At 36.5% G+C, this 23,565-nt stretch overlaps 1 long non-coding RNA gene across 1 annotated transcript in view; it reads right to left on the minus strand.

Annotated features, from left to right (window-relative positions):
- Positions 1-5,358: 5,358 nt before the first annotated feature.
- The window catches only part of LOC118747609, a 122,959-nt gene continuing 104,752 nt past the window's right edge, over positions 5,359-23,565 (minus strand). The window contains exon 3 of the long non-coding RNA XR_004993969.1: positions 5,359-5,949. This is a non-coding gene — a long non-coding RNA (uncharacterized LOC118747609). The remainder of the gene's footprint in view (positions 5,950-23,565) is intronic.

The following is a 23,565-nucleotide window of genomic DNA, read 5'->3' on the forward strand; positions in this document are numbered from 1 at the left end:
ATGACGTACGGAAATTTTTTTTTTTTTTTTTTTTTTAGTTTTTTCGTGCCGAGTAGTGGAAACAGGAGTTTGTTAAGTGTCGAGATCTAAAACTATTCAGCTACAGAATCAAATTCATCAGCTGATTGGATATGCTAAAGATAGTATTTCAATTATTGAGAGTGGAAATAATAGTTTTCTTTATAGTAAAAATCGAGTCCGATACGTCAAACGTGCTGGAATGACAGTTAAAATCTTGACATAAACCACGGAATGATTCGTTTAGTTCAAAATTAGTTTTGCATGGCTTTAAAAATAGAGGTCGAAAGTGTCTTGACACACGAGAAGGAACATTAAAATTTACCTCAGCCAGGAGGGCCGGGCTATTAATCAAGCCTGTCATTAATTTTACGATAAATATTATACCCAGCATTTCTCTACGACTTGCGAGTGTAGGCAAATTTATGAGCTTTAGAGCTTGTGTAAGGGGGGAGATTGTAATCTGAATCCCAGTTAAAATTACGCAATGCAAAAAGCAAGAATTGTTTTTGAATTGATTCAATCCTTTCTGAATGAACTTGGTAGCGGGGATTCCAAACAATAGATCCGTATTCTAGTATAGGTCTAACTAAACTGGTAAAAAGAGCTTTTGTAACATAAGGATCTTTGAACTCTTTTGACCATCGCCTTACAAATGCAAAAACGCCTTTGGCTTTATTGACTGTAACATTAATATGATGGTTGAAATTGAGTTTGGAATCCATTGTGATACCAAGATCGACAAAATTGGATACCTGCTCCAGATTATAATTTGATATTGAATAAACAGCTGGTTGAACAGCCCTCCGAGAGAAACACATAACTTTACATTTTTGAAGGTTTAGTGGCATATAGTTTGTATTACACCAACTAACCACGTTGTTCAGATCCGCTTGTAACAAAGACCTTTCTTCGATAGAGGACAATGTTTTAAAAAGTTTCACATCATCGGCATACATTAAAATTTTTGAATGTTTTATTATAGAAGAAATATCATTAATGAATATCAGGAACAGAATCGGACCAAGGTGGCTTCCCTGAGGAACTCCTGAAGAAACTTTAATGATGTTGGAAGAACAATTATTAACAATAACTCTTTGTGTTCTATCAGAGAGGTAAGATGAGATCCATTGAAGGAGACTGGGCTGAAAGCCGATTAGGTCGAGTTTACGGATGAGTAACGAGTGACATACTTTGTCAAAAGCTTTACTGAAATCGGTGTAAATTACGTCGGTGTGAGCATTTTCTCTAAAACCGTTTGAGACATGAGTTGTAAACTCCAATAAATTAGTAATAGTAGATTTTCCTTTAGAAAACCCGTGTTGAGATTGTGTAATTGAAGAAGATATAGAATATGTCAGCTGGTTAACAATAATTGCTTCGAATAATTTGGGGATAGCGGAGAGTTTCGCTATGCCTCGATAGTTTTCTATAGACGACCTGCTGCCGTTTTTGTGAAGTGGTATTATGAAAGACTCCTTCCAGGCAGACGGAAAAACGCCATGTTTAAGCGACAAATTGAATAGAGTTGTTAAAGGCTCGCAGATGTTCTCAGCGCAGTTTTTAAGAAAACAGGTCGGAATATGATCAGGTCCAGGCCTAAATGACGCTTTTAAGGTTTTTAAAGAGTATAAAACTTCATCGGAAGATATTACTGGAATATAAGCAGAGTTGATTGGACAAAGCTCGTACGGATAGTCTCCACTTATAGGGAAGTCTACAGAATAATTGGACCTAAAGAACCGAGCAAACATGTTGGCAATGAGTTGGCTGTCGCTAGATACAGTGTTGCGATAATGCATAGCGGACGGAAAACCATGTGCCTTACGCTTTGAATTTACGAAACCATAAAATGATTTAGGATTGTTAATTAAATTCTTCTTAATTTTACATAAATATGAATTATAACATTTCTTATTTAATGCAAAGTAGCTATGCCGCAAAACTGAGTACCTTAGGTAATCACTGTGTAAGCCCGTTCTTTTATACAGTTTAAAAGAGTGCGACTTTTTATTTTTCAATTTTTTAAGCTCTTTAGTGAACCATAATTGTATTGGTTCTTCATGAACAATATTACGTATTGGCACATACTTTCGAAACAAATTGAAAACAGTATCATTAAAGTGCTCAACGCTACGCTCCACGTCATCTCTATATATTGGCCAAGATAACTTTGAAAGTTCTTTGTTAATTTCCCTGAAATTTGCTTTCGCAAAAACATATCTAGTACTTGAACTTGACTTATTATTATGTATTTCATTTATGATTTCGTAGTTTAACTCAAGAGCAGGATGGTATGCATCTTCCGGCAAAACTAGGGGATCACACCGATTAATAGAGGCCTTCGGAACATCATCAACGTTAACGAGATCCAAGACCTTTCCAAACTTATTTGGACATATATTTATTTGTTTGAGGCATAGTTCAGCCATTTCCTCCAGAAATACATTGTAACTATCTCTAGATGAAACTGGTACAACATCGGTGTCAATGATGTTCCATGAAATATGTGGCAGATTTAAATCGCCCAAAACAATCATAGAATCGGATGCCGTAAGCATTGCATTTACGGTCTCAAGTAAAGAAACTAGCTGCATATATACCGATACGGCAGAATTAGGAGGGATGTAGCAAAGAGCTAAATAAATATAAGTCTTTCCAGCCTGTACACGTATACATTTAAATTCGGTATATTCAATGACAGGAAGACTAACTTCCTCGGATGGTATCGATGAATGCACCGCAAAAAGAACACCACCGCCGATTCTGCCCACGCGGTCGCTCCTGTATATTTGATATTCATTTGGAAGAATTTCGGAATTAAAAATATGAGGTTTGAGCCATGTTTCGGTCAAGGAAATAATATTATAATTGCAGTCAAAACCTTTTAAATATAAGTCAGTTAATTTGGTATTCAAACCTCTAACGTTTTGATAGTAAATACTTAAATTAGACTTGCGAGTTAGTTTTTTGAATCAGAATTAAGATTAGAAATTTTAGCTACGTTATTATTACTTTTATTAGGTTTATACTCAAACTCGCGAACAAACGCCCCGGTCGGCCAAAATGAACTATTTAGTAGTGAATCAAAATCTTCGGAAGCTACATCAATTTTAAAAGATGAAATATCGCGATCGTATTTAAAATTAAATTTACGAATAAATACATCTTTAGTTCTAATTTTAGTCGATATGTATGACTTTATATCATCCGAAGAAGTATCTTTAGCAAATCTAGAGACAAAGATTGATCTTCTCGGAGGAATTACAACCAACTTTTTGGTAATGATGTCTGATGTGCGGGGCTCCGAATTATTCGGAGGAACTAAGTTAGACAGTGGAGCTTGAGATGTTGATGGCAACACTGTTAAATCAACGGTTTGACTATTTTTTGAAGTAGACCTAGTGGATATGGCTTTAGAAATCGGAGGCTCCAATGCCTGAGGGCATGGAGAAGATAAATTAATAAGTTCTAAGGACTGGGATGGAGGATTTTTTTTACTAGAATCCGTGGCTGTCTTTTTAGGTGGACTAATAGCATGCCCACCTTTATTTTCACGGCTATCTTCAGAGTGTGGAGGGTCGTCGAGACAAGTGAAAGATCTAAACATTTTTTCGTAATGCTTAAATTTCTCAACAAGCGCCGACAGATCCTTCCCGATCTCAGAAAAACCATTTCTGGACTGCCTGAAGAATTTAAATAAATCAACTTCGGTTGATCTACATTTTTGACAAGACCAACGAAGACCCTTACCCTCGTTAATAGCGTCTAATACTCTACCGCTCAAACCAGCACATTTTATATGGGCAATCCCATCGCAGAGCCAGCATGGCACATAGGAGTCGTTATCAATAAATGATTTTGGAGTATGTGTATGGGGTACATATTTACATATGTAAGTACATACATACATACATTCAGCTGCCATCAACAAATTATGTTTATTTATTTTTAATGAATTTCATTTAAAATATAATTCAATCTGGAACAGAAACCACAATAATAAAAGTTTAAAAGCTTGCACAAATTGCAAAAAAATGAATCAACCTTCAAGAAATGGTCATCCAAATTTTTTATTTGAATAATATATTTTCGGGTATGCAGTATTGTAATCCATTCAATTATATTATAAGAAAGTGCAAGTTTCAAGTTGTTAAAAATTACCGTTGATTTTTTAGATTTTTTTGTTGGGGTGTTGCTGTTTATTTTTCATACAAAAAAAAAAATTGGTTCATGTGTTATATGGAAGAAAATGCGAACACCCTCCACAAAAAAAAAATTCTAAGAAATCAACGGTAATTTTTAACGACTAGAAACTTGGACTTTAGTGTAGTTGATTGAATGGACTACAAAGCTGCATACCCGAAAATTTTCTAAATATTCTAACTAAAATTTTTTAAATTTTTATAACAATTTTTTGAAGTTTGATTAATTATTTTGCAAATTATGCAAGCTTTTAAACTTTTAGTATTGTGGTTTCTGTTATAGATTGAATTATATTTTAAAGGAAAATATTAAAAATAAATAAATACACATAATTTGTAAACAATATCATTTTGAATTTCGTTGGTAATTAGTTGATCGCATCTGTATGTACTATAAGGGCCGGTTTCTCTATCTCCGGTTAACACTTATCCCCCGGTAAACATCGTTACCGACCTTATCGACTCCCTGTTATATGCATAGAGTTAGAACGTCGATAACAATGTTTAACCGGGGAGTTAGTGTTAACCAGAGATGAAGAAACCGGCCCTAAAGTATCCATATGCGCATGCCTGGGAAATGGATTTGCATTTGACTCCAGAACTATTATTTACAAATAATATCTACGAGTATTGCAGTAAAAGTCAAAAACAACGTTGAAGTTAACAAACACATTGCTTTATACATTTTTTTGTTAATGCGTCCATCTTTAAAGTGAGTATGTGAAAAAACCAATTTTATCATTTTTTAACTAACATGCATTTTTACTATTTACATAATATAATACTCGTACAAGAAGCGAACTTGAACAGATGCTTTTTAAGTTTTTAGCAACATTAACTACTGAATAAATTATATTTAACAAATGGTCATGCAGAAATGCAAATCAGCAATTCTAACTAATATAAAAGTACATTTAATATAATTTAACTATATTAATTTATTTAATTTTATAAAAAAAATGTACATGAATACGTTTCTGCATTCACCTGCAACCTAGCAACACATAGCCAGGCACTTGCAACAAATATAACATTATCATAACAGAAATTTACATTTTTCTCTGTTAACTCTTCTTGAAATGTTAATCGCGCTGTGGTGATTTCCATGGATTTATTTTTCAGCCAAACAATTTTACGTTCCAAAAATTTGCACCTTCTCTATCTATCTAAGTTCTCTGCTCTTACAAAGCATTTTTCAAATGTAAATTCACAATAGCAAAATGATGTTGCCGGTCGCACGCATTTTACAAAGAAAGGAAAATTCAATCTAATCGAACTCGATGTCCTCGACATGTCGGCCCGCCTGCACCGGTGCGAGGTGAAGCAGCTCTTGTAGCTTTTTGCAATATCAGCACAGCCCTGTTGAAAAGGTTGTGGATGCGCTGTTGAACGGGGTGGCTGTCGCCATACCCCTGCTTCCTGGATTTCTTTACCACGCGACTGGGGAGTGTGGTTCGTCCACTGCGGACTGACATATGCCCATCCTCGCGGCGATTGCGTTCAGGGACCGGCGACGTAGAGCGGTGCAACAGCATATGGTGCGCCTTCCCACATTGATGGCAGCTGTCTGCTCAGTTGCACGCACCTGTGATGTGCGATGTTGCCAAACAGTTGATGCACTATTTGTGCACTCGCGCGACTCGTACCGCTCGTATGGCAAACCCTCAGCGAGTGATAGCGGCAGCACAGGCGGCATTGATTTAGTTCCATCGTTTTTTCTGTTCATCTACGAAGAAAAAGTTGAAAATTTAATCACATATCAGTGTACAGTGAACAGGGGTTATAGATTTAGGGGCAGTGTGTTCGTTTTAGGAGGCCATTAAAAACGAGGGAGGAATATACTACGAAGGGGGCAGTACGTATAGTTTCGTGACGTTGCGAGTGACTATGCCGGCTTGTATGCGAACATCCACTTCTCGTACATTTTGGTCAGCACCCAAATGGAGTTTACTGACTCGGCCAAGGCGCCAATCATTTGGGGGCAAGAGATCGTCTTGGATGACCACCAAATCTCCTTGGCTAATATTGAGTTGCGGGTGTTTCCATTTGTATCTCTTGTGCAGTTCTTGCAGGTACTCGGTTTTCAACGTGAGCTGAGCTGCTGATGGAGAACTTTCAATGTTCCCCATTTTGTAGTGAGAGATACATTTTCGACATTCGGTTCGGGTAGGGAAACCAAGGGAGCGCCGCGGAGAAAATGTCCCGGCGTTAAGGCTAGTAAGTCGCTTGGGTATTGTGACATGGGGAGAGAGGGCGCGAGTAAAGTACTGCCTCGATCCGAATGAGGAGAGTGGTGAATTCCTCAAAACTGAATTTGTGGTTTCCAGTGACTTTGGTGAAGTTTAAAACTTTTTACGGCGGCTTCCCACAGACCGCCTATGTGAGGGGCATAAGGCGGTATGAATTGCCAATAGAGGCCGCGTACCGCATATCGTTCTGCAACATCAAAAGCTGCCGCCTTGAGGAATAAGACGAAATCGCGCTGGATAACCCGTTGTTCTCCGATAAACGTCTTCCCATAATCCCACGATAAAAGGACAATCTCTAATCCTGATAGGAATAACGTGAAATCCTTAACTAATCTCACAGCGCAAATGTTGAGCCCTAATGTCACGAGCGAATCTACCTATAACACAAAAAAATTCCAAAAGTACTCCATCCCAGAATCGTCCGCCTCTAAGGACAAGATAAATAATTCGATTTCTTCATGTTCTACCCCCCAGAACAATCTTAATGAAGAAGGCAAAAGATCTACTCTGACCACTAAGATCAAAGTATCCAACTATGATTCTATGAATCATAGTTGGACAAAGCCTCCAAGTATCGCTCCTCGCAGAAACCTTCTAACCCAAATCTATCGCTAACAAAGGACAAACAATTTTCTCACTTACCTCTAGAAGGAAGGGGTGCATTACGAGAGGACGGAATTCCCTCTCTTCTCAAAAATAAATTACTAGCCACGTCCAAGCTCAAACTCCACACAGAAAGTTAACCCACCTGATGGAAATGTAAAAGAAATGAGCGCAACAGTCTCGTGCTCACTCGGACCGCCGTGTTTGCCCTTTAACACTCCACAGTTTTCAATCACCCGATAAAATTTCGGTACTAAGAAACTGAATAAATTAAACGCTACCCCATACGTCCACCATAGATTTCATCAAGGGAGTTTCCAAAAGCAACCCCACTATTATGAGCAGAAAATATCAGCCGTTGAAATAAGTACAGCTTTCTTACCGTATTTCTATCACAGCACAAGGACTGCTAAGCGTTTGATAAGGCATTCTGCCTCCATTCTGTTTACAAAAGTCATACCCAATTCTCGACCTCATCAACGGAAACTTCATGCCACTCTGCAAGAAGTATTCGAACCTGTTTCAATCGCGGACCCTACCAGCAACACTCAGAAGGCATACTCATTGATATCACCTCTCCCAAAATATAAATTATCTTTTGCAAGTTTCTCTGTGTATGATCACTGTAAATTAAATAACCAACAGCTGCCGAAAAATAGAATTACGTGTCATCACCAACGTCACCACTATTTCGTACCTCGCCGAAGAAGTGCATAAGGAAGTTAGGGCACAAAACTACAGGCACGTACGCTATGCAACGTGCAGCACTAGTGATGTATATGAGCTTTAGGCAGCCCTTAACAGTCCCTTAACTTTAACAAAACCCAAATATAAAATGATATCACATCCTAAACCTACAAAGTGGCGTTGCACATATACGTATCTACATATATGCATATGCTCAGAACACTATGAGTACTCATTTGATCGAATAACCAGAATGTTCATCTTAGTCATCTCAAATTATATATGTACTTAGCCGTGTCCAGTCCCTTAACTCGCTATCTTGGTAATACTCTCACGCTACGCATTTGGCGACCAGAAGCGTCCACCTTCACAATTCCTCTTTTAGTCTTCATTTATATACTTCCAGATAGAAAGGCAAGATGTCCACACTCGAAGAAGCAGTGGGTCCCTAAAACCAACCAGAAGCGCTGCAGCTGGCACAGGCGGGGCGCCATATTGAAGACATGAGCTTATGTACTCGGGCTAGCATTTCCCTTGGGAAAATTTCGATTGAAGTGGCAATACTGGCAAGCAGCAACAGACAGCTAAAACGTTAGCTTTATAAGCAAGGCTAAATCACTCGCTCATCAGCCGTCAAAGCAAACGCGTCACATATACATCATAACAACCCTTGTTAATATATTTAATACAGTTAGTGAACTACGAATATTATTGTAAATAAACTCATGATACATACTAAAAGTATACTAAACAAAAACTCTGTGTCTCATTAATACCCGAAACGTAAAAATACGGTAAAATTAAAATGTGCAACGGTTTGCTCAACTTTTTCTTTGTATACAAGCCACGACAGTTTAGACAATTCTTTAATCAGTTTTTTTAAAGTTCGCTTTCGAAAAATAAAAGCGAATATTTGGTTCGTATGTTTGGATACCGAAATTTTGACCATCGTTTATAATTTCGTAAGATGTCTCAATAGCAGGGTGGTAGACATCTCCGGGCAAAACTAGTGGGTCACACTTATTTACAGCGGACTTAGATGCATCATCAACATAAACAAGATCTAATACTTTGCCAAAGTTATTGCGAAGTTGATTTAGGCGGAAGTCAGCCATCTCCTCTAAAAATACGTTGTTACACGCACTAGACGAGAAAGGTACGATATCATTGTCAAGGATATTCCATGATATATTTGGTAAATTAAAGTCGCCCTACACAATCATTGAATCACAGGGTTTAATCATTAAATTAACTGATTTCAGTAAAGAGACATATTGCGAATACACCGATAAGTCAGATCGGGGAATGCATTTGAATTCTGCAGATTCAATGTATGGAAGACTAACTTCTTCAGGTGGTATTGAAGAGTCTACGGCGAAGAGTATGCCACCGCCGATTCTGTCCTCTCGATCTTTTTTATGGATATGATAATCATTTGAAAGAATCTCTGAATTGAAAATGTGAGGGTTGAGCCAAGTTTCAGTGAAAGAAATTATATTATAGTTGCATGCAAGGCCCTTAAGATATACATAAGCTCTTTAATTTAGTATTTAAGCCTCTCACGTTTTGATAATAAATACATAAAGCAGATTTAGTAATCAGTTTTTTGATTCAGTATTCTGACGGGGAATATTTGCTAAATTATTCTTTTTGTTGGGCCTATACTCGAATTCACGAACGAAAGCTCCAGAGGGCCATAATAACTACTAAGCAGCATGTCAAAATTTTCTAAACTTACGTCAACTTTAAATGAAGAAATATTAAGTTGACAGTTTTAATTTTGGACGAGATGTAAAACTATATCCTCTTCGGAAGTATCCCTCGAAAATCTAGAGACAAATATAGACTTCTTTGGGGTAACCACAACCAGTCTCCTAGTATTAGACGCGATTACCGGCGGAAGGCGTTGAGTAAATGAGTTACTAATTGAGGGTAGAGTAAGGCAGTCTGCACACGGGTCGTATAGCTTTAGACGCGTATTAGATGCTACGTACGAAAGTTATACGCTTTGATGCCGCACACGTGCATTTAAATGGAGGGCTTCACGAAATCGTCAAAGCAAGCTAGCTACAAATCGCTTGTCGTACAGCAGTGTTGGTAGCTAGGCGTACGTACGCTTACAAAAGAGAAAGAAGAAGTTTGTTTACAATTTTCCGTGTACGTGCATGCATTTCATAAAAAAAAACGATAAAACAATAAAATTCGGTGACAGGTAACAAGATCAACGGAAATAAGGTCAATTAACTTTATTTCCCACCCTGGTGCGAAATAAAGTCTATTGACATTATTACCTTTTCAAAAGCGAAATAAAGTCAACAAAAATTTGGAAATAAAGACATTGACGCTATTTCCTCATTCAAATGGAAATAGCGTCAACAATGCTTAAAGTATGTCGATTCATAGAAAAAAATGTTCTTACAATAAACATTGCCCCGTAAGTGTTGTTTTTTAATAGATGAAAAAGGTTATTGCCAAATCCTCAGTGTGGTGCTATTAATCCACACACAATCATGAACTACCACCAATTGATTTTATTAAGAAATTTAAAATTACGAATATAGTAAAAACATTCGAGGAATATTTGAAGAAAGAGTGTAGAAATGATCCAGAACTTGCAAAACATGTTTCGTTTCCACAAAAATAAAGCGAGCACTACTTAATTGAAGAAACAGTCCGTGTCCAAAAACCCCGGAGAAACACTGAAAGAATTCTGTGTTTTAAATTAGCATATTTTGAACGAATTCGGAATGTCTAAGGCGGAAAAAAAACCAACCTTTCTATAAGGAAACAATTATAGAAAAGGAATTTTCTTACACTGTATTCATGTCTCCGCCAGCAATTTGTGAAATCATTTAAAAGCTGCTAAGGAGCACGACGACATTATTTATTAGATGGCACATTCAACAAACCAATGTGCCAAAATGAGGGTATAAACAATCATTGATTATTTAATATCGAAACCGAGATCATGTAAGTTAATTGATTAGTTTTTGGTTTTAACACACTTTTCAAACACAAATTATATAATTTTTTACTGTAGACAGGTTGTTGCCAAAACACAGCAGAAATCTTCCAATAACTTACAAATATAAATACGTTAAATATCGAGGGCTTAGATTCATTTATACCCTCTATCTGCAATTTGCACAAAAACTAATTTGTGATTTTAGAAACCATCTGGGACTTATTACCTGTCATCACTGATATATTATTTATTTCAATTACGGTACAGATCTAACACAACAACCAGGCGGTTTTACTTTCAAGTGTTAGATTTTAGGATTACATGGCTAAACACAAATGCATTTAATAAATTTAACTAGTTACTTACTTGCTATTTGAAAATGAAGAGTCGCATTAATTATATGACATATATAAGACAAGAGAGTTGAGAGGAAAATTGTAGAAAGAGGCTAGGTATTTGAGAATAGAATAAGACAAATGACAGGAATAAGGTAGGAAAATGACAAAAAACTGCGATCAATTGGTCCCCGCCTGGGCAAAATGTCGATGCAATTATCTCTTAAAGGGTAGAGCGCTCCTGATGGTAGGACCGCGGCGTAGGGTGACGCGTTGTGGCGCGTGAACGCCCTCCGCCGCGAAGCCAAGCAAATGTAATGTTTGAAAGAGCAATAATGTGAATGGATTTAATTTCGCTTTTAAAAAGGTAATGTCTGTTTAAAGTCAGGAGACTTTTTGTCTTGACTGTAAAAATGTCTTTATTCAACGGAATCCAAAATTAGAGCGATCGAAAAACTTTACTGTGCATGTAATTTATACTACTTAAATATTGTTTGTTCAAGGTATGTATGCATATGCTAGCTTGAATACAAAACAGGAGCTTAGATAACTAACAGTATTTCAAATTGCTTTTTAGTTTGAGAGAACAAATGTTGAATAGATAAAAGCTTAACTATGTACATATGTACGTCGGCATATTTCAACAGGATTTTCCACCGGTAAAAGGCATAACTTGCTGATAGCTCTTTTTGTAATGCCGGTGCTTGTTTTCAACACTGCCACCCGAGCAACGCCATCTGATCCAGGAGTCGTTTCAATTACCCTTGCGAGTGGCCATCGAAGCGGTGGTAAATTTTCGTCCTTTATTAAGACAAGATCGCCGAGAGGAATTGGAGTCTTTTGAGCACGCCATTTAAACCGCTGCTGAAGCTGCGTCAGATACTCTGTCGACCACTTCTTCCAAAAAAATTGCTGCATGCTAGATATACGCTGCCAAAGGCTAAGGCGGTTAATGTTTAGGTGGGTGACATCTGGATCAGGAATCGCAGTTAGGGGGCCACCTATTAAGAAATGGGCTGGTGTAAGAACATCAAGGTCACCAGTTCGAAAACGCCCTATCTCAGCAAATTTTTCAACATCGTTCTATCTCAGAACACGTTTCAAGAACGCCCTATTTCAGAATTTGATTGAAAAACACCCTCCCTCAAAATTTTTTTGAATAACGCCCTATCTCAGCTGCCGATTCAAAAACGCCCTATCTCAGCTTATTCTCAATGTATTTTCGTCTGAGATAGGGCGTTTGTGAACTGAATTCTCAGATAGGGCGTTCCTCAACAAAATTATGATAGAGTGTTTTTCAATAAAATTCTGAAATAGGTTGTTTTTCAATGAAATTCTGAAGTAGGTTGTTTTTCAATAAAATTCTGAAGTAGGGCGTTCTTGAAAAGTTTTCTGAGATAGGGCGTTTTCGAACCGGCTGCCGAGATAGGTCGATCTTCCACTCAGCCATCGATATCGGCTGGGTTGAGCGCTGATGGAACATAACGCCATTCCATTCCCTTTGTAAGCTGTTGGATACTGCTTAATCGATTTGCAACAAAAACATTAAAGCGTAAAGGTTCCTCCTTCAGCTATGACAGAACTATACTGAAGTCAGACCAACAATAAAACTTGCAATCGAAAATGTCGAGCTTAGAAATTGCTTGCACAACTTGTGCAAGTAATGTGGCAGCACTTAGCTCCAATTTCGGTGTTTTGGGAGGCGCGACCCGAGATTTCGAGCAGAGAAGAGCAGTTTGTGCATTGCATTTATTGATCGAACGTATGTACACACATACTCCATATGCCGAGCTGCTAGCATCGCAAAATGCATGTACTTCGTTTGTAGCGTCTGGCATGGAAACAAAACGAGGAAAACAAAAACCTTTGACTGACTCAAGTTCATCATATAGCTGCTGCCAGGCAGTATGAAGAGAAATTGGAAAACTCTCATCCCAATTGACCTTCTCCATCCACAGTCGCTGCAAAAATATTTTCGCCTTACAAATTGTTGGTCCTATCAGGCCAAGTGGATCGTAGAAGCGCGCTATAACAGAGAGCACAAAACGTTTTGTAATTTTTGGAGGCAGCTTTTCTAACGAGAATGAAAATAGAAATGTGCATGTTTGAGGATTCCATACAAACCCAAGCGTTTTCGTAATGTCACTTCCGTCATCAAATTTTAAAAAACTTTCTTTATCCTCGACAGCAATTTGAGAGAGTACATCTTTCTGACTTGATCACCATTTTCGAATTTGAAAGTTGCCCTTCGCCAACAACTGAGTGGTTTGTGCAAAAATAGCTCTTGCATCGTCAACAGTCTGTGCCCCAGTAATCAAATCGTCGTCATAAAAGTCACGTAAAACAATAGGGGTATTCTCCAAATCTTGCAAAGCCATTGCACGTAGCACGGATTGCACGGATTGCATAAATTGCAAACACACAACAAGAAAATTCATGGGAAACAACATTTCCTATCGCTGCAAAATATGCAACGTCGAAACCCATGTATATATTTTGCAAAATAGCATAGCAAGACAATAGCGACCCTGTGCTAGTTGTTTTGTTGTTGGAATTGCTACATATTTCTCTCATTCCTCTCATCTCGCTCACTTAATTTTTTTTTGCTGTCTCTTGTTATTGTATTTGATACATAATTTCGCTGCTTGCTCCCCATGCATGCTACCTCTTTGCAATGGGGTGTTCTCGTACTCTTCGAAATTTGGAATAGTATTTTTGCATTTCGTGCAATCCGTGCATCGTGCAAGACTTCGAGAATACCCCTAATTTGAGACCCAAGAGGAAATGATTTTTTCTCATCAACGGCGATGCATTGTACGTATAGCAAGGAACGACGCTGGCTTCGTGCCATAAGTGACTGTTTCGCGTTTAAAAGTTTTAATTTCGCTGTTTGGATCGTCTCTCTATAGTATACATTGTAAATAGTCATCAGGGGATGTAACGCGAACGCAACTATACATTTTAAATATGTCACAAGTTACAGCTGCGGGATGAGTACGAAAACGAATGAGAATATCAGCCAGCTTGGGTTGAATCGTCGGCCCAGCCATCAAAATTTCATTGAGCGAGTATCCAGAAGAGCTAGCTGCTGAGCCGTCAAACACAACACGAAGCTTTGTTGTTGTACTGTCGCTTCTGAATACGCAGTGATGAAGTAAATAACAAACCTTTGTATTAACCGTCTCAGTGCTTGCTCATATGAATCCCCGAGTAAATCAAGGCTATGCTTTAGTGGTAAACGAACAGAGTACTCCCCAGTATCTAAGCGATGATAATTGTTTTTAAAATGCTCCTCACACTCTATCTCTTCCTTTGTTGTTTTTCCGATAGGTTCGAAGCAGTTGTCTGCTTCCCAGAATGAACGAACTATTTGGCTCAACGATTGTTGTTGTTCTTCGCTCCCGATTAACGCAGCTGCAAGCAATGACGAAATTAATGATTTCTGCTGGCCACCCGAAACAACCCAACCCAAACGGGTTTTTGTAAAACGTATGGTATATTTTTTAACCGAATTTGTCCAACACATAATAGGTCAAAGAATATCCCAGCCCCAAGCAACATATCAACACGCTGAGATTTAAAAAACAATGAATCCGCAAGCTTTATATTTGCAGGTAGCTTCTAGTCGGATGTACCAAAGGAATAATTAGGTTGACTGTCAGTGATGGTGGGAGTAACCGCAACTGTTATACTCGTTGAGTAGTCATTATGCATGGACTTAAATGCTATGTTAGCGCAGTGGCTAATTTTAAGATCTGATTCGCCAATACCTGAGACGGAGTACGAAAATTTCGACATATTCAAATCTACTTGGTTAGGAAACCTGGCTGTGACAAAATTTAACTGCGAAGCAGAATCCAATACAGCGCGACACGGAATGAAGGAACCAGTTCTATTTTCCACCAAGATGACTGCAGTTGCAGGGTCGGGCGAAATATTGTTAGACTTTGACACAAGTGTTGTAGCTTGCGCAGCTGACTCAGGTTTCTCATCGGGCGTGCAATCAGTGGTTGACTGTTGTGCCGGAATGAAATGCAAGAGAGTATGGTGCTGGGATAGGCAACGACGACAATTTGAAGATTTACATTGCTGAGCTTGATGCCCGTGTTTTAAGCAATTCAAACAAAGGTTTGCCTTTTTGGCCTCTTTCCAACGTATCGCCAGTGAGTTTAATAAATGACGGACACGTGTAAATAGAATGGTCTTCCTTTTTGCAAAATGTACACACTTTTGTGCATGGAATTTGAAACTACAAGCGATTTTGTCTGATACTGTGTTTTGCTGACCTTAGCGCTAGGTGTTTTCTGTACCGTAGCGAAATTAATGCTCTCCAATGTTTGACACCTCTTCTCAAGAAAAGTTTCCATACTCTTCCACGTAGGTATGTTGCTGCATGCGGCTGATTCTTCCCACTTGGTTTTGCTGAGATGGATCCAGCTTTTGAGACACGATAAGTATGAGTAGATAGTCGGCTATTTGTATCTTGCTCCCTAGGGTCTGAAGTGCTCGGATGCGAGTCGTGAATTTGTCAACAAGTACGCGAAGACTACCCACAGTGTTGGCTTCTGCACTTTTAAGTTCAAATAATTCGCGAATGTGAGCCTGAAAAACAAGGCGTTTATTATTATTGCTTTCGCGTATTTCCAGGGAACGAATGACATCTAAGGCGCTGCCCTTCAAACAGGACCGCAGGTGCTGGAATTTTTCTATCTTCGTAAGCTCTGGCTCATTATCGACCACAGTTTGAAACATTTAAATGAAATTTGGCCACTCCGTGAAGGCACCTGCGAATGTTGGCAGCTAAAGATCGGGCAAACGCGATTTATTTTGCTTTAATACAGCTACTGATTGGGAATCCTGCGGAGAAAATACTGCTGTGGATTGCTGACTTTATGGAGACATAAATGGCGAGAAAATCAGTACGGCTGCTACTATCCAGTTCATCAGTATTTTTTTTCTTCCAAGTCAGTCTGGGCGGCCTCTAAATTGCCCAGTATGTGATCCAGAAGCTCGATGCGCGTCGAAAGTTCTGCATGGTCCATGGCTTGAAGCGCTTCAATTGTACTTTGACGCTGAATAGTCACGATTTGTCGAAATATAGCGTCACACTTTCTTTTTAAAAAAGAATTCTGCAGCTGCGGAGTATCACCCAATGTTACGTCTTGATCGGTAGGCATTTTGAGTAATGGATAGCGAAAAAAGAACTTGCAAAAGAAAACCCGTGTTTAAGTGAACGGTGAAATCATACGATTTGGCAGACTGTGATGCTGCCTGCGAATCTCGATTAACGCGCAAATCGCGTTACACAATGTTTGTTTTTGTCTAACGTGTCACCAAATGTGACCACGTCGGGGTTACCAATGTTTAAAGTCAGGAGACTAGTTTGTCTTGACTGTACAAATGTCTTTATTCAACCGAATCCAAAATTAGAGCGATCGAAAAACTTTTCTGTGCATGTAATTTATACTACCCAACAAGCATTTGAGTAAATGTTTTTAAAAATAACTTAAAGTAAGTTTGCTATAATAAGCGTTAAATAAGCATTTTTAATATTAAGCTTATTAAAAGTTTTTTCAAATAAACCTTTAATAAGTTTTGAGAGCGAATGTTTATAAATAACTTAAACTTATAAATAATATAAATAATATAATATAAATTTTTTAAAATATATTATTAAAAGAAAAAATTAAATAAAACCGATGCGGTAAAAAAAAAATCCAACCCAGGACCCGCTGCACTAATCGATGGAGCATTCGAGTCTTCAAATGATGAGCTATCCTTATCCTTTCTTAGTTTAACATTCAATTAAAAATGTATTAATTTTTTTCAGAAAAGTTCATCAATGAGAATGGCGGCGATGAAGCGGAATATATAGCTGCATTGATGTCGTTTTTCCAATTTGCCAATAACCGCATGTAATTGAAAGCACGCAACAAGATGTAATAATTAACTTTTTATGCTTAATTTTTGTATGTTATCGTGAATTTGTATGCTAAAATGTCTATTCCCTATTTATATTTTCGCGACTGTAGATGAATCCGCCGAAAATTCGCATTTCTTTCAGTTTCTAGATGTTAAGCAATCTATGTATGAGTTTTTAACCCTAGAATACAAACCTTATTTTTTATTCTTTTAATACTAACGTTCGCCTGTGAGACTACTTTGAAATAAAGTACAAACTTTGTCTTTTTAAAAACTTAAATTTAATTCAAAAATGGGCTTAAATATATTTCATATGTTTCTAAAGTAAAAAATTAGATAATTTAATATTTTTTTATTATTAATAAAAATAATTCGTATTGAAAAATAAAACATATTTTATAATCTTTTTGAAAGGGGTCATTTGAAAAAATAAAATAAAAATATTTTAAAGCGAACGAACTCAAACAATCAATCTATTATCTTAAAGGTATTCGTATTTATTTTCACACTTAAAAGAAATCAATTGTTTATCTTTTCTATTGTGACTTGTACCTACAAATGAAATCGACTTTTTTTGTATTAGATTGGGCCCTACCAATAAAGACTAAGCGATTGATTTTTCTTAAAATTTTAGACCTTTTACGTAAATTTAATTGAAAAAATCAAGCAGAATGTTTGAAATCTTAAGAAAAAGCAACTGCTTAGTTTTTTTATTCATAAGGCCCATTCACTGAAATCTTCTTCCCAATTGTCCTCACCATTCAACGATATTTCTTCCAACCATTTTAGAACTTGTTCTTCATAGGTACTCCTCTCGAAAATTAAAAAAACCATTTAGTTCAAAACAGAAAATAGCCAACAAACATATTAAAAGCTGAAATAAGTACAACAAACAAAATTATCTTTACTACTAACGTTCGCCTGTCAGGCGTCAAAAGGGCGTGGAACTCAGCCGCGCAAGGCCACTGTACAATATGCGCTGAAAGAAGAAATGAAAGAAGAATTCGAAACAAGATTAAATATAACTTTTGTTTTCAATTATCCTTCTGGAACATGTCAAAAATGTCCTTTAAAAATATTATCCTTCAAGATTTTTAATTTTCAATGAGTTTTGAATAATCTTAGTTTAATTTAAATCGTATTAATATATACAGTGACGAGCAAAACTGTAACATGGTGTAACGCTTTTTATTTCAGCCATCACTATATTTCCAAGTTCTAAAGACTTTCATCATTTTGTTGTATATTCTTGTTGGTACATCCCTACTCCGTCTCTCATAACGATTTGAAGTCAATACAACAACAATAATAAAACCAGCAGACAAAAATGTAAATTAAGGCAGATGTTACAGTTTTGCACTCACTCTCAGTTTTGCATTTGACAGTTATCTCTTACTTAGTTGGAAGTAGATGACTTTTTTCTGTATTGTAATTTATTGAAGAAGTGATCACCAGTAAATAACATAGTTAATCAGGAACCATAAATGTAAATAATAGATTTACTACGGAAAGGCGGGACCGCGCGAAAAGTGGCAAAAAATTGTGGAATTTGCTACTTGAAAATGTTAAGACTGATAAAAAATATAGCCTAAAGTGTTCCCAAGGACAAAGAAAGTCTGTCAAAAAATATTACGGTACGATATCTTGTGAACTTAGCAGCAAGTAGCGCTGCAACCACTATTACAGAAGCGTTTAAGGTATTAATATTTAATGCTAATCAGTAGACAGCGATGCGAAGAATTGCCAAATTGAGCGCAAAGGCATCATGAAGAAGAAAAAAGCAAATTTGATCAAAATCCATGTGCGAGTGTGGCAGCATTTTGCTGCATCGCACGAAAACCGAACCGTTGCCTATTGGGATATGTTAGGCCGTTCAGAATGCAATAAAAAACACATTTTTAAGTTTCAATTGAAGGTTATTTGGTCTGACAAGACTAAATTAATAATTTTCAATCATATGGCCGGGCATGGTATGGGGTCAAAGACCCAAATTAAGCCCATGCGCATCATGTAAGACAAACTGTGAATCACTGTGGTCGGTCAATAATGGTTTGGGGTTGTATTTAAAAAATTTTGTTTGTCCTTTAGTACGCATTATGCGTAAGCAACAGTATCTGTTCATATTTAAACAAAATTAGCAAGATGTAGTCGAAAAAATTTGAGTTTCTGCTGAAAAATCACTCAAAACACACTGCACATGTTCGCAAAGCCTGGATACAAAAGCAAAAATTTGCTAATTTGAAATGACCTCCACAATCCACGGACATGAATATCATCGAGAATTTGCGAAATCAACTTAAAGCACAGCTTAATAAGTATCAAAGTCCGTAATATCGAGTACATGAGCTGTGAAAGCAAACTAAGGATATACCTCCAGAATTTTTACAGAGATAAAAATAAGGTATGCCAGATCGTATCCAGGAACGGAAACAGGCAAAAGAGTACTGAACATTGTGTTAGTAGTTCTTTTTTTTCGTGGAAATTGTTAAAAAGTTCTTAAACATGTATGAGTGCAAAACTGTAACATCTGCCTTAATTTACACTTTTGACTGCTGGTTTTTTTATTGTTGTTGTATTGACTTCAAATCGTTATGAAAGAGGGAGTAGGGATGTACCAACAAGAATATACAACAAAAGTATGAAAGTCGTTGGAACTTGGAAAGATAGCGATGGCTGAAAAAAAGTGTTACACCATGTACAGTTTTGCCCGTCACTGTATAAGGATACTAAAGGATAAAAATTTCAAAGGATATTTTTCAAATTTTCTAATTAATACTGCCACATTTATTCTTTAATCAACCCGAGAAGGACATGTCAGACACTAAAACACTTTATTTTGGTTATTTTATACTATGAAATGCATTATTTTAAAGGAGGGGAAAATAATTTGTTAAAAAAAAGTTGAATATAAAAATTTAATTAAAAAATGGTCTAAAACTGCAAATTTTTAGGACATGCACAAATTATTCGACTAAAAAACATATACATAGTTTTGCAGCCTTCTAATACACCCCTTCCAGTCCACTATGCTTTTTCCATTTATTAATTTTTTCGATGTCCTTGGGAGAAATCCTGCCGTACATATGTATCATTTCTAGTAGAAAAATTTGTGTATCTCCTGAAAACGTGCAACTCTGAACATTTTTTAATTGATGTTACAGGGCGTATTATGAATACAAAATTATTAAATTCAACTTTTCTACTACATTCCTTTTTCTTAAAAAAAAATGCCTTACAAAATGTTAAATAAACCAAATCTAATGCTTTCTTATTTTATGGTTGCGTTTCTTTATACATTCCGGATAATCCGATTTCAGGGCCAGAATAAACAGAACGCGTTTGAAATATACGTTAGCATATCATCAGGAACGTTCTAAAGAATAAGTAAACAAAAAAGTTTATTCCCAACGTTCAGAATGAATAAAGAAATGCCCCTATATGTCCCTTCAGACTGTTCAACTGTTATAAATCAGTACGATATGAAAATTATGTTTAGTTAAATTTTTTTATGTCATATGGTAGTACAACCATTATATCAACCCGAGAGGACATGTCAAAGAACGATTTATATTGATTATTTAGTATTATGAATTCTATTTTTTTAAATGAGGAAAAAAATTTTTAATACAAGTTGAATTTAATAATTTAATGTTCATCATACGCCCTGTCACACCTATTAAGAAATGATCTACAATTGCAATCCTTCAGGACATACAAAAATTATTCGAATAAAAAACATATCGTTTTGCAATCTTGTAATACACCGTTAAAAAGCCGCTATACTTTTCGATTAATTAATTGTTTCGATGTCCTTGGGAGAAATCCCGTCGTCCTATTAAAAATTTAAAGATGCAGATTTACTAGAAATGCGTTCAAATATGGGAAACATTTCGAATTGATTGCATTTCCAAAGTTTTCATGGACGAATTGGCAGCCTTAGTTCAAGTTATTGACTAAAACTTCAACTAAAAGTCGACACGGGTTATCGTTAGCCTACGGCCATAAAACTTCATATATATGCTATTTAGGCTAAAAAGCACAAATATAGAATTCATCAAAATTTGCAAATAAATTTTTTTCCATATATTCTTGGGACAGTCTAATGTACATATGTACGTCGGCATATTAGGGTGGCACTTAGAGGCCCTTTACAAAACAATGTCAATTGACTTTATTTCGCACCAGGATGGGAAATAAAGTCAATTGACCTTATTTCCGTTGCAATTCGTGCATATAATAGAAAAATAACTGAAAATTAATTAAAGAAAAATAATTTTGCATCACTTAACATTTTTTGCCTGATACTTAGACGCTTTGAAGTTCCTTCGTGTGCAGATCTTGAGGCGTAGAGGAATCGTTGCTGCGTAACAAATTTTATACGCGTCTAAAACTATACGAACCGTGTGCAGACTACCTAAGCGTTGGAGGATTAGATGACGATGCCACAACTTCAACGGGGGACGGGGAAGATTCTTCAGGCACATTATTATTAGAAGCAGAAGCAAACTTCGTTACACGTTCTTTTGGGGATAATGACTCTGATGTCGGTGGACATGGAAAAGAAAGGTTATTAAGTCAGTCGGAAGATTGTTCTGACATTCATTAAATATGAAGACGCATACGTTTTGATACACGAATATCCTTAATATATTGTACGATATCTAAGCATTTAAAAGATTTAAACACATTTTCAAAATCATAAATTTTTCAGTCAGTGCCAACAACTCTCTCTCTCTCTACCTCTGAAAACCCATGTCTGGGTTGTGTAAACAAATTAAATAGATCAACTTTGGTTGACCTACACATTAAGGCAAGAGCAGCGAAGACCCTTTCCATCATTAATTGCGTCCAGAATTCTTCCTGTTAAACCAGCACTCTTTAGATGGCAAATACCATCACAGAGCCTTGGCAATTATCAAGATCACACTTCATCGTGAAAAATTAATAACACTAATGGTAATAAAAAGGCAAACAAAATACTTAAATAGTTAAGGAGGTTAGTTAAAATCAGCTGAAGTACTTAGCTTTAAATGAAAGTAGCGAACAGTTTGAGAATCACTTTATTATGACACTCACCTCGTTTTAAAATCTCCGAAATTCCGGCGAAATGTCACCAGTTCTCTCACAAGAGAAAAATATCCAAAACAGTACGCGAACAGGAAATTTGCAGAAACCTGCAAGTTAGACGAACAGCTGATATATTTTTTGGTTACATTCAAAAGTGTAAAATTTAAAACGTACGAAAACTCATCACAAGTGTTATCCTGACACAGTTTATTGATTAAACAAATAACTACTTATTTCTTACAAGTTTAATTAGTCGCATTTTGTTATTTTTAACTTGCAAACCATCAAAATGAATTTTGTGATTTGCGTAAATACCAAACAACCAGCTGTTTTCCTGTTCGCAAATTGCTGTTGGCAAAAATTTTTTCAGCAGAAACCAGCAGATTCAAAATGGCATGTCACTTTGCTCTCTCAATTTCCCCTACCTTGCAAGTTTTTTGCGTACGCGAACGCAAAAACCTGAAAGTTTTGGTTAACTTTGAACAATTAACAGGTACACGAACGCAACTAATAAACACAACGCAAACAGCTGTGACAAGAGTTACTAAAATAAGTAAACAAAAAGAACCAAACAAATGTGTAAGAACAAACACAATTGCAGTTACACAAGAATTACTATTTCACAACAACAATGATAGCAACTGATGACTCGGCAAGATTAGTTGTACAAACATGAATTGGAATTTAATTCCGAAAAGGAGCATTCATCCCATAAACAGCTTTAGAAATATTTACCCACAAAAAAAAACAATTCATTACAACGGAGAATGCATGAGGGAACATTAAAATTAATTTTCATGAGCAGGTACGGACAATATATTGATCCCGCACATATTTATATCAAAGACAAAACACATCGACAACAGAACACGTCTAGACTCGAAGGACATGAGGCCTATTAGTAAGCAACCAGAGCGATCGGATGGAATGGGATCAACGAAATTCATCGAGCGCAAAGCAAAGCACTCAAAAGCTCTCTGAACAGACTCTAATATAATAACATCAGGGTTGGAAAAAACATGTTTTTTAAGACAAAAACATCGCGTCTTATTCAAAAAAGAAAAAAAAACATGTTTTAAACAAGTTTTTCGTGAATGTTTTAATTTAGATGTCTTAAAAATATTTAAACAGTGTTTTAAACACTTTCAATAATTCAACACTTTCGAAATTACGGGTACATAAATACAAATCAAATCCATCGAAGAACTCATAAAATATCTAAATATTAGAAATTAATCATGTTTGCCATTACCATTAAAATGGACGTTATATAGATAAAAAAAAGTAGTCTTGTATATTATTGAGATTGTGCTAGTACTCATAGTACCATGCATAGTACCATTGATGCATTTTCTATGTTTTCGTTTTGTTATTGGGGGTTTTTGTAGTTTGGGAAATCCCCGAGTTCAGAGTTTCCATTGCAAGTGTCTACAATTTAAATCAAATGTATTCAGCCTTCAGCCTTATTATGAGTTTCATTCAGCCTTATCCTGAGTTTCGCCCGAAAAAAATTT

This window comes from Rhagoletis pomonella, unplaced genomic scaffold (genome assembly GCF_013731165.1).
Source record: "Rhagoletis pomonella isolate Grant_MI unplaced genomic scaffold, Rhpom_1.0 Rhpom_scaffold_00001, whole genome shotgun sequence".
Classification (NCBI taxonomy): domain Eukaryota; kingdom Metazoa; phylum Arthropoda; class Insecta; order Diptera; family Tephritidae; genus Rhagoletis; species Rhagoletis pomonella.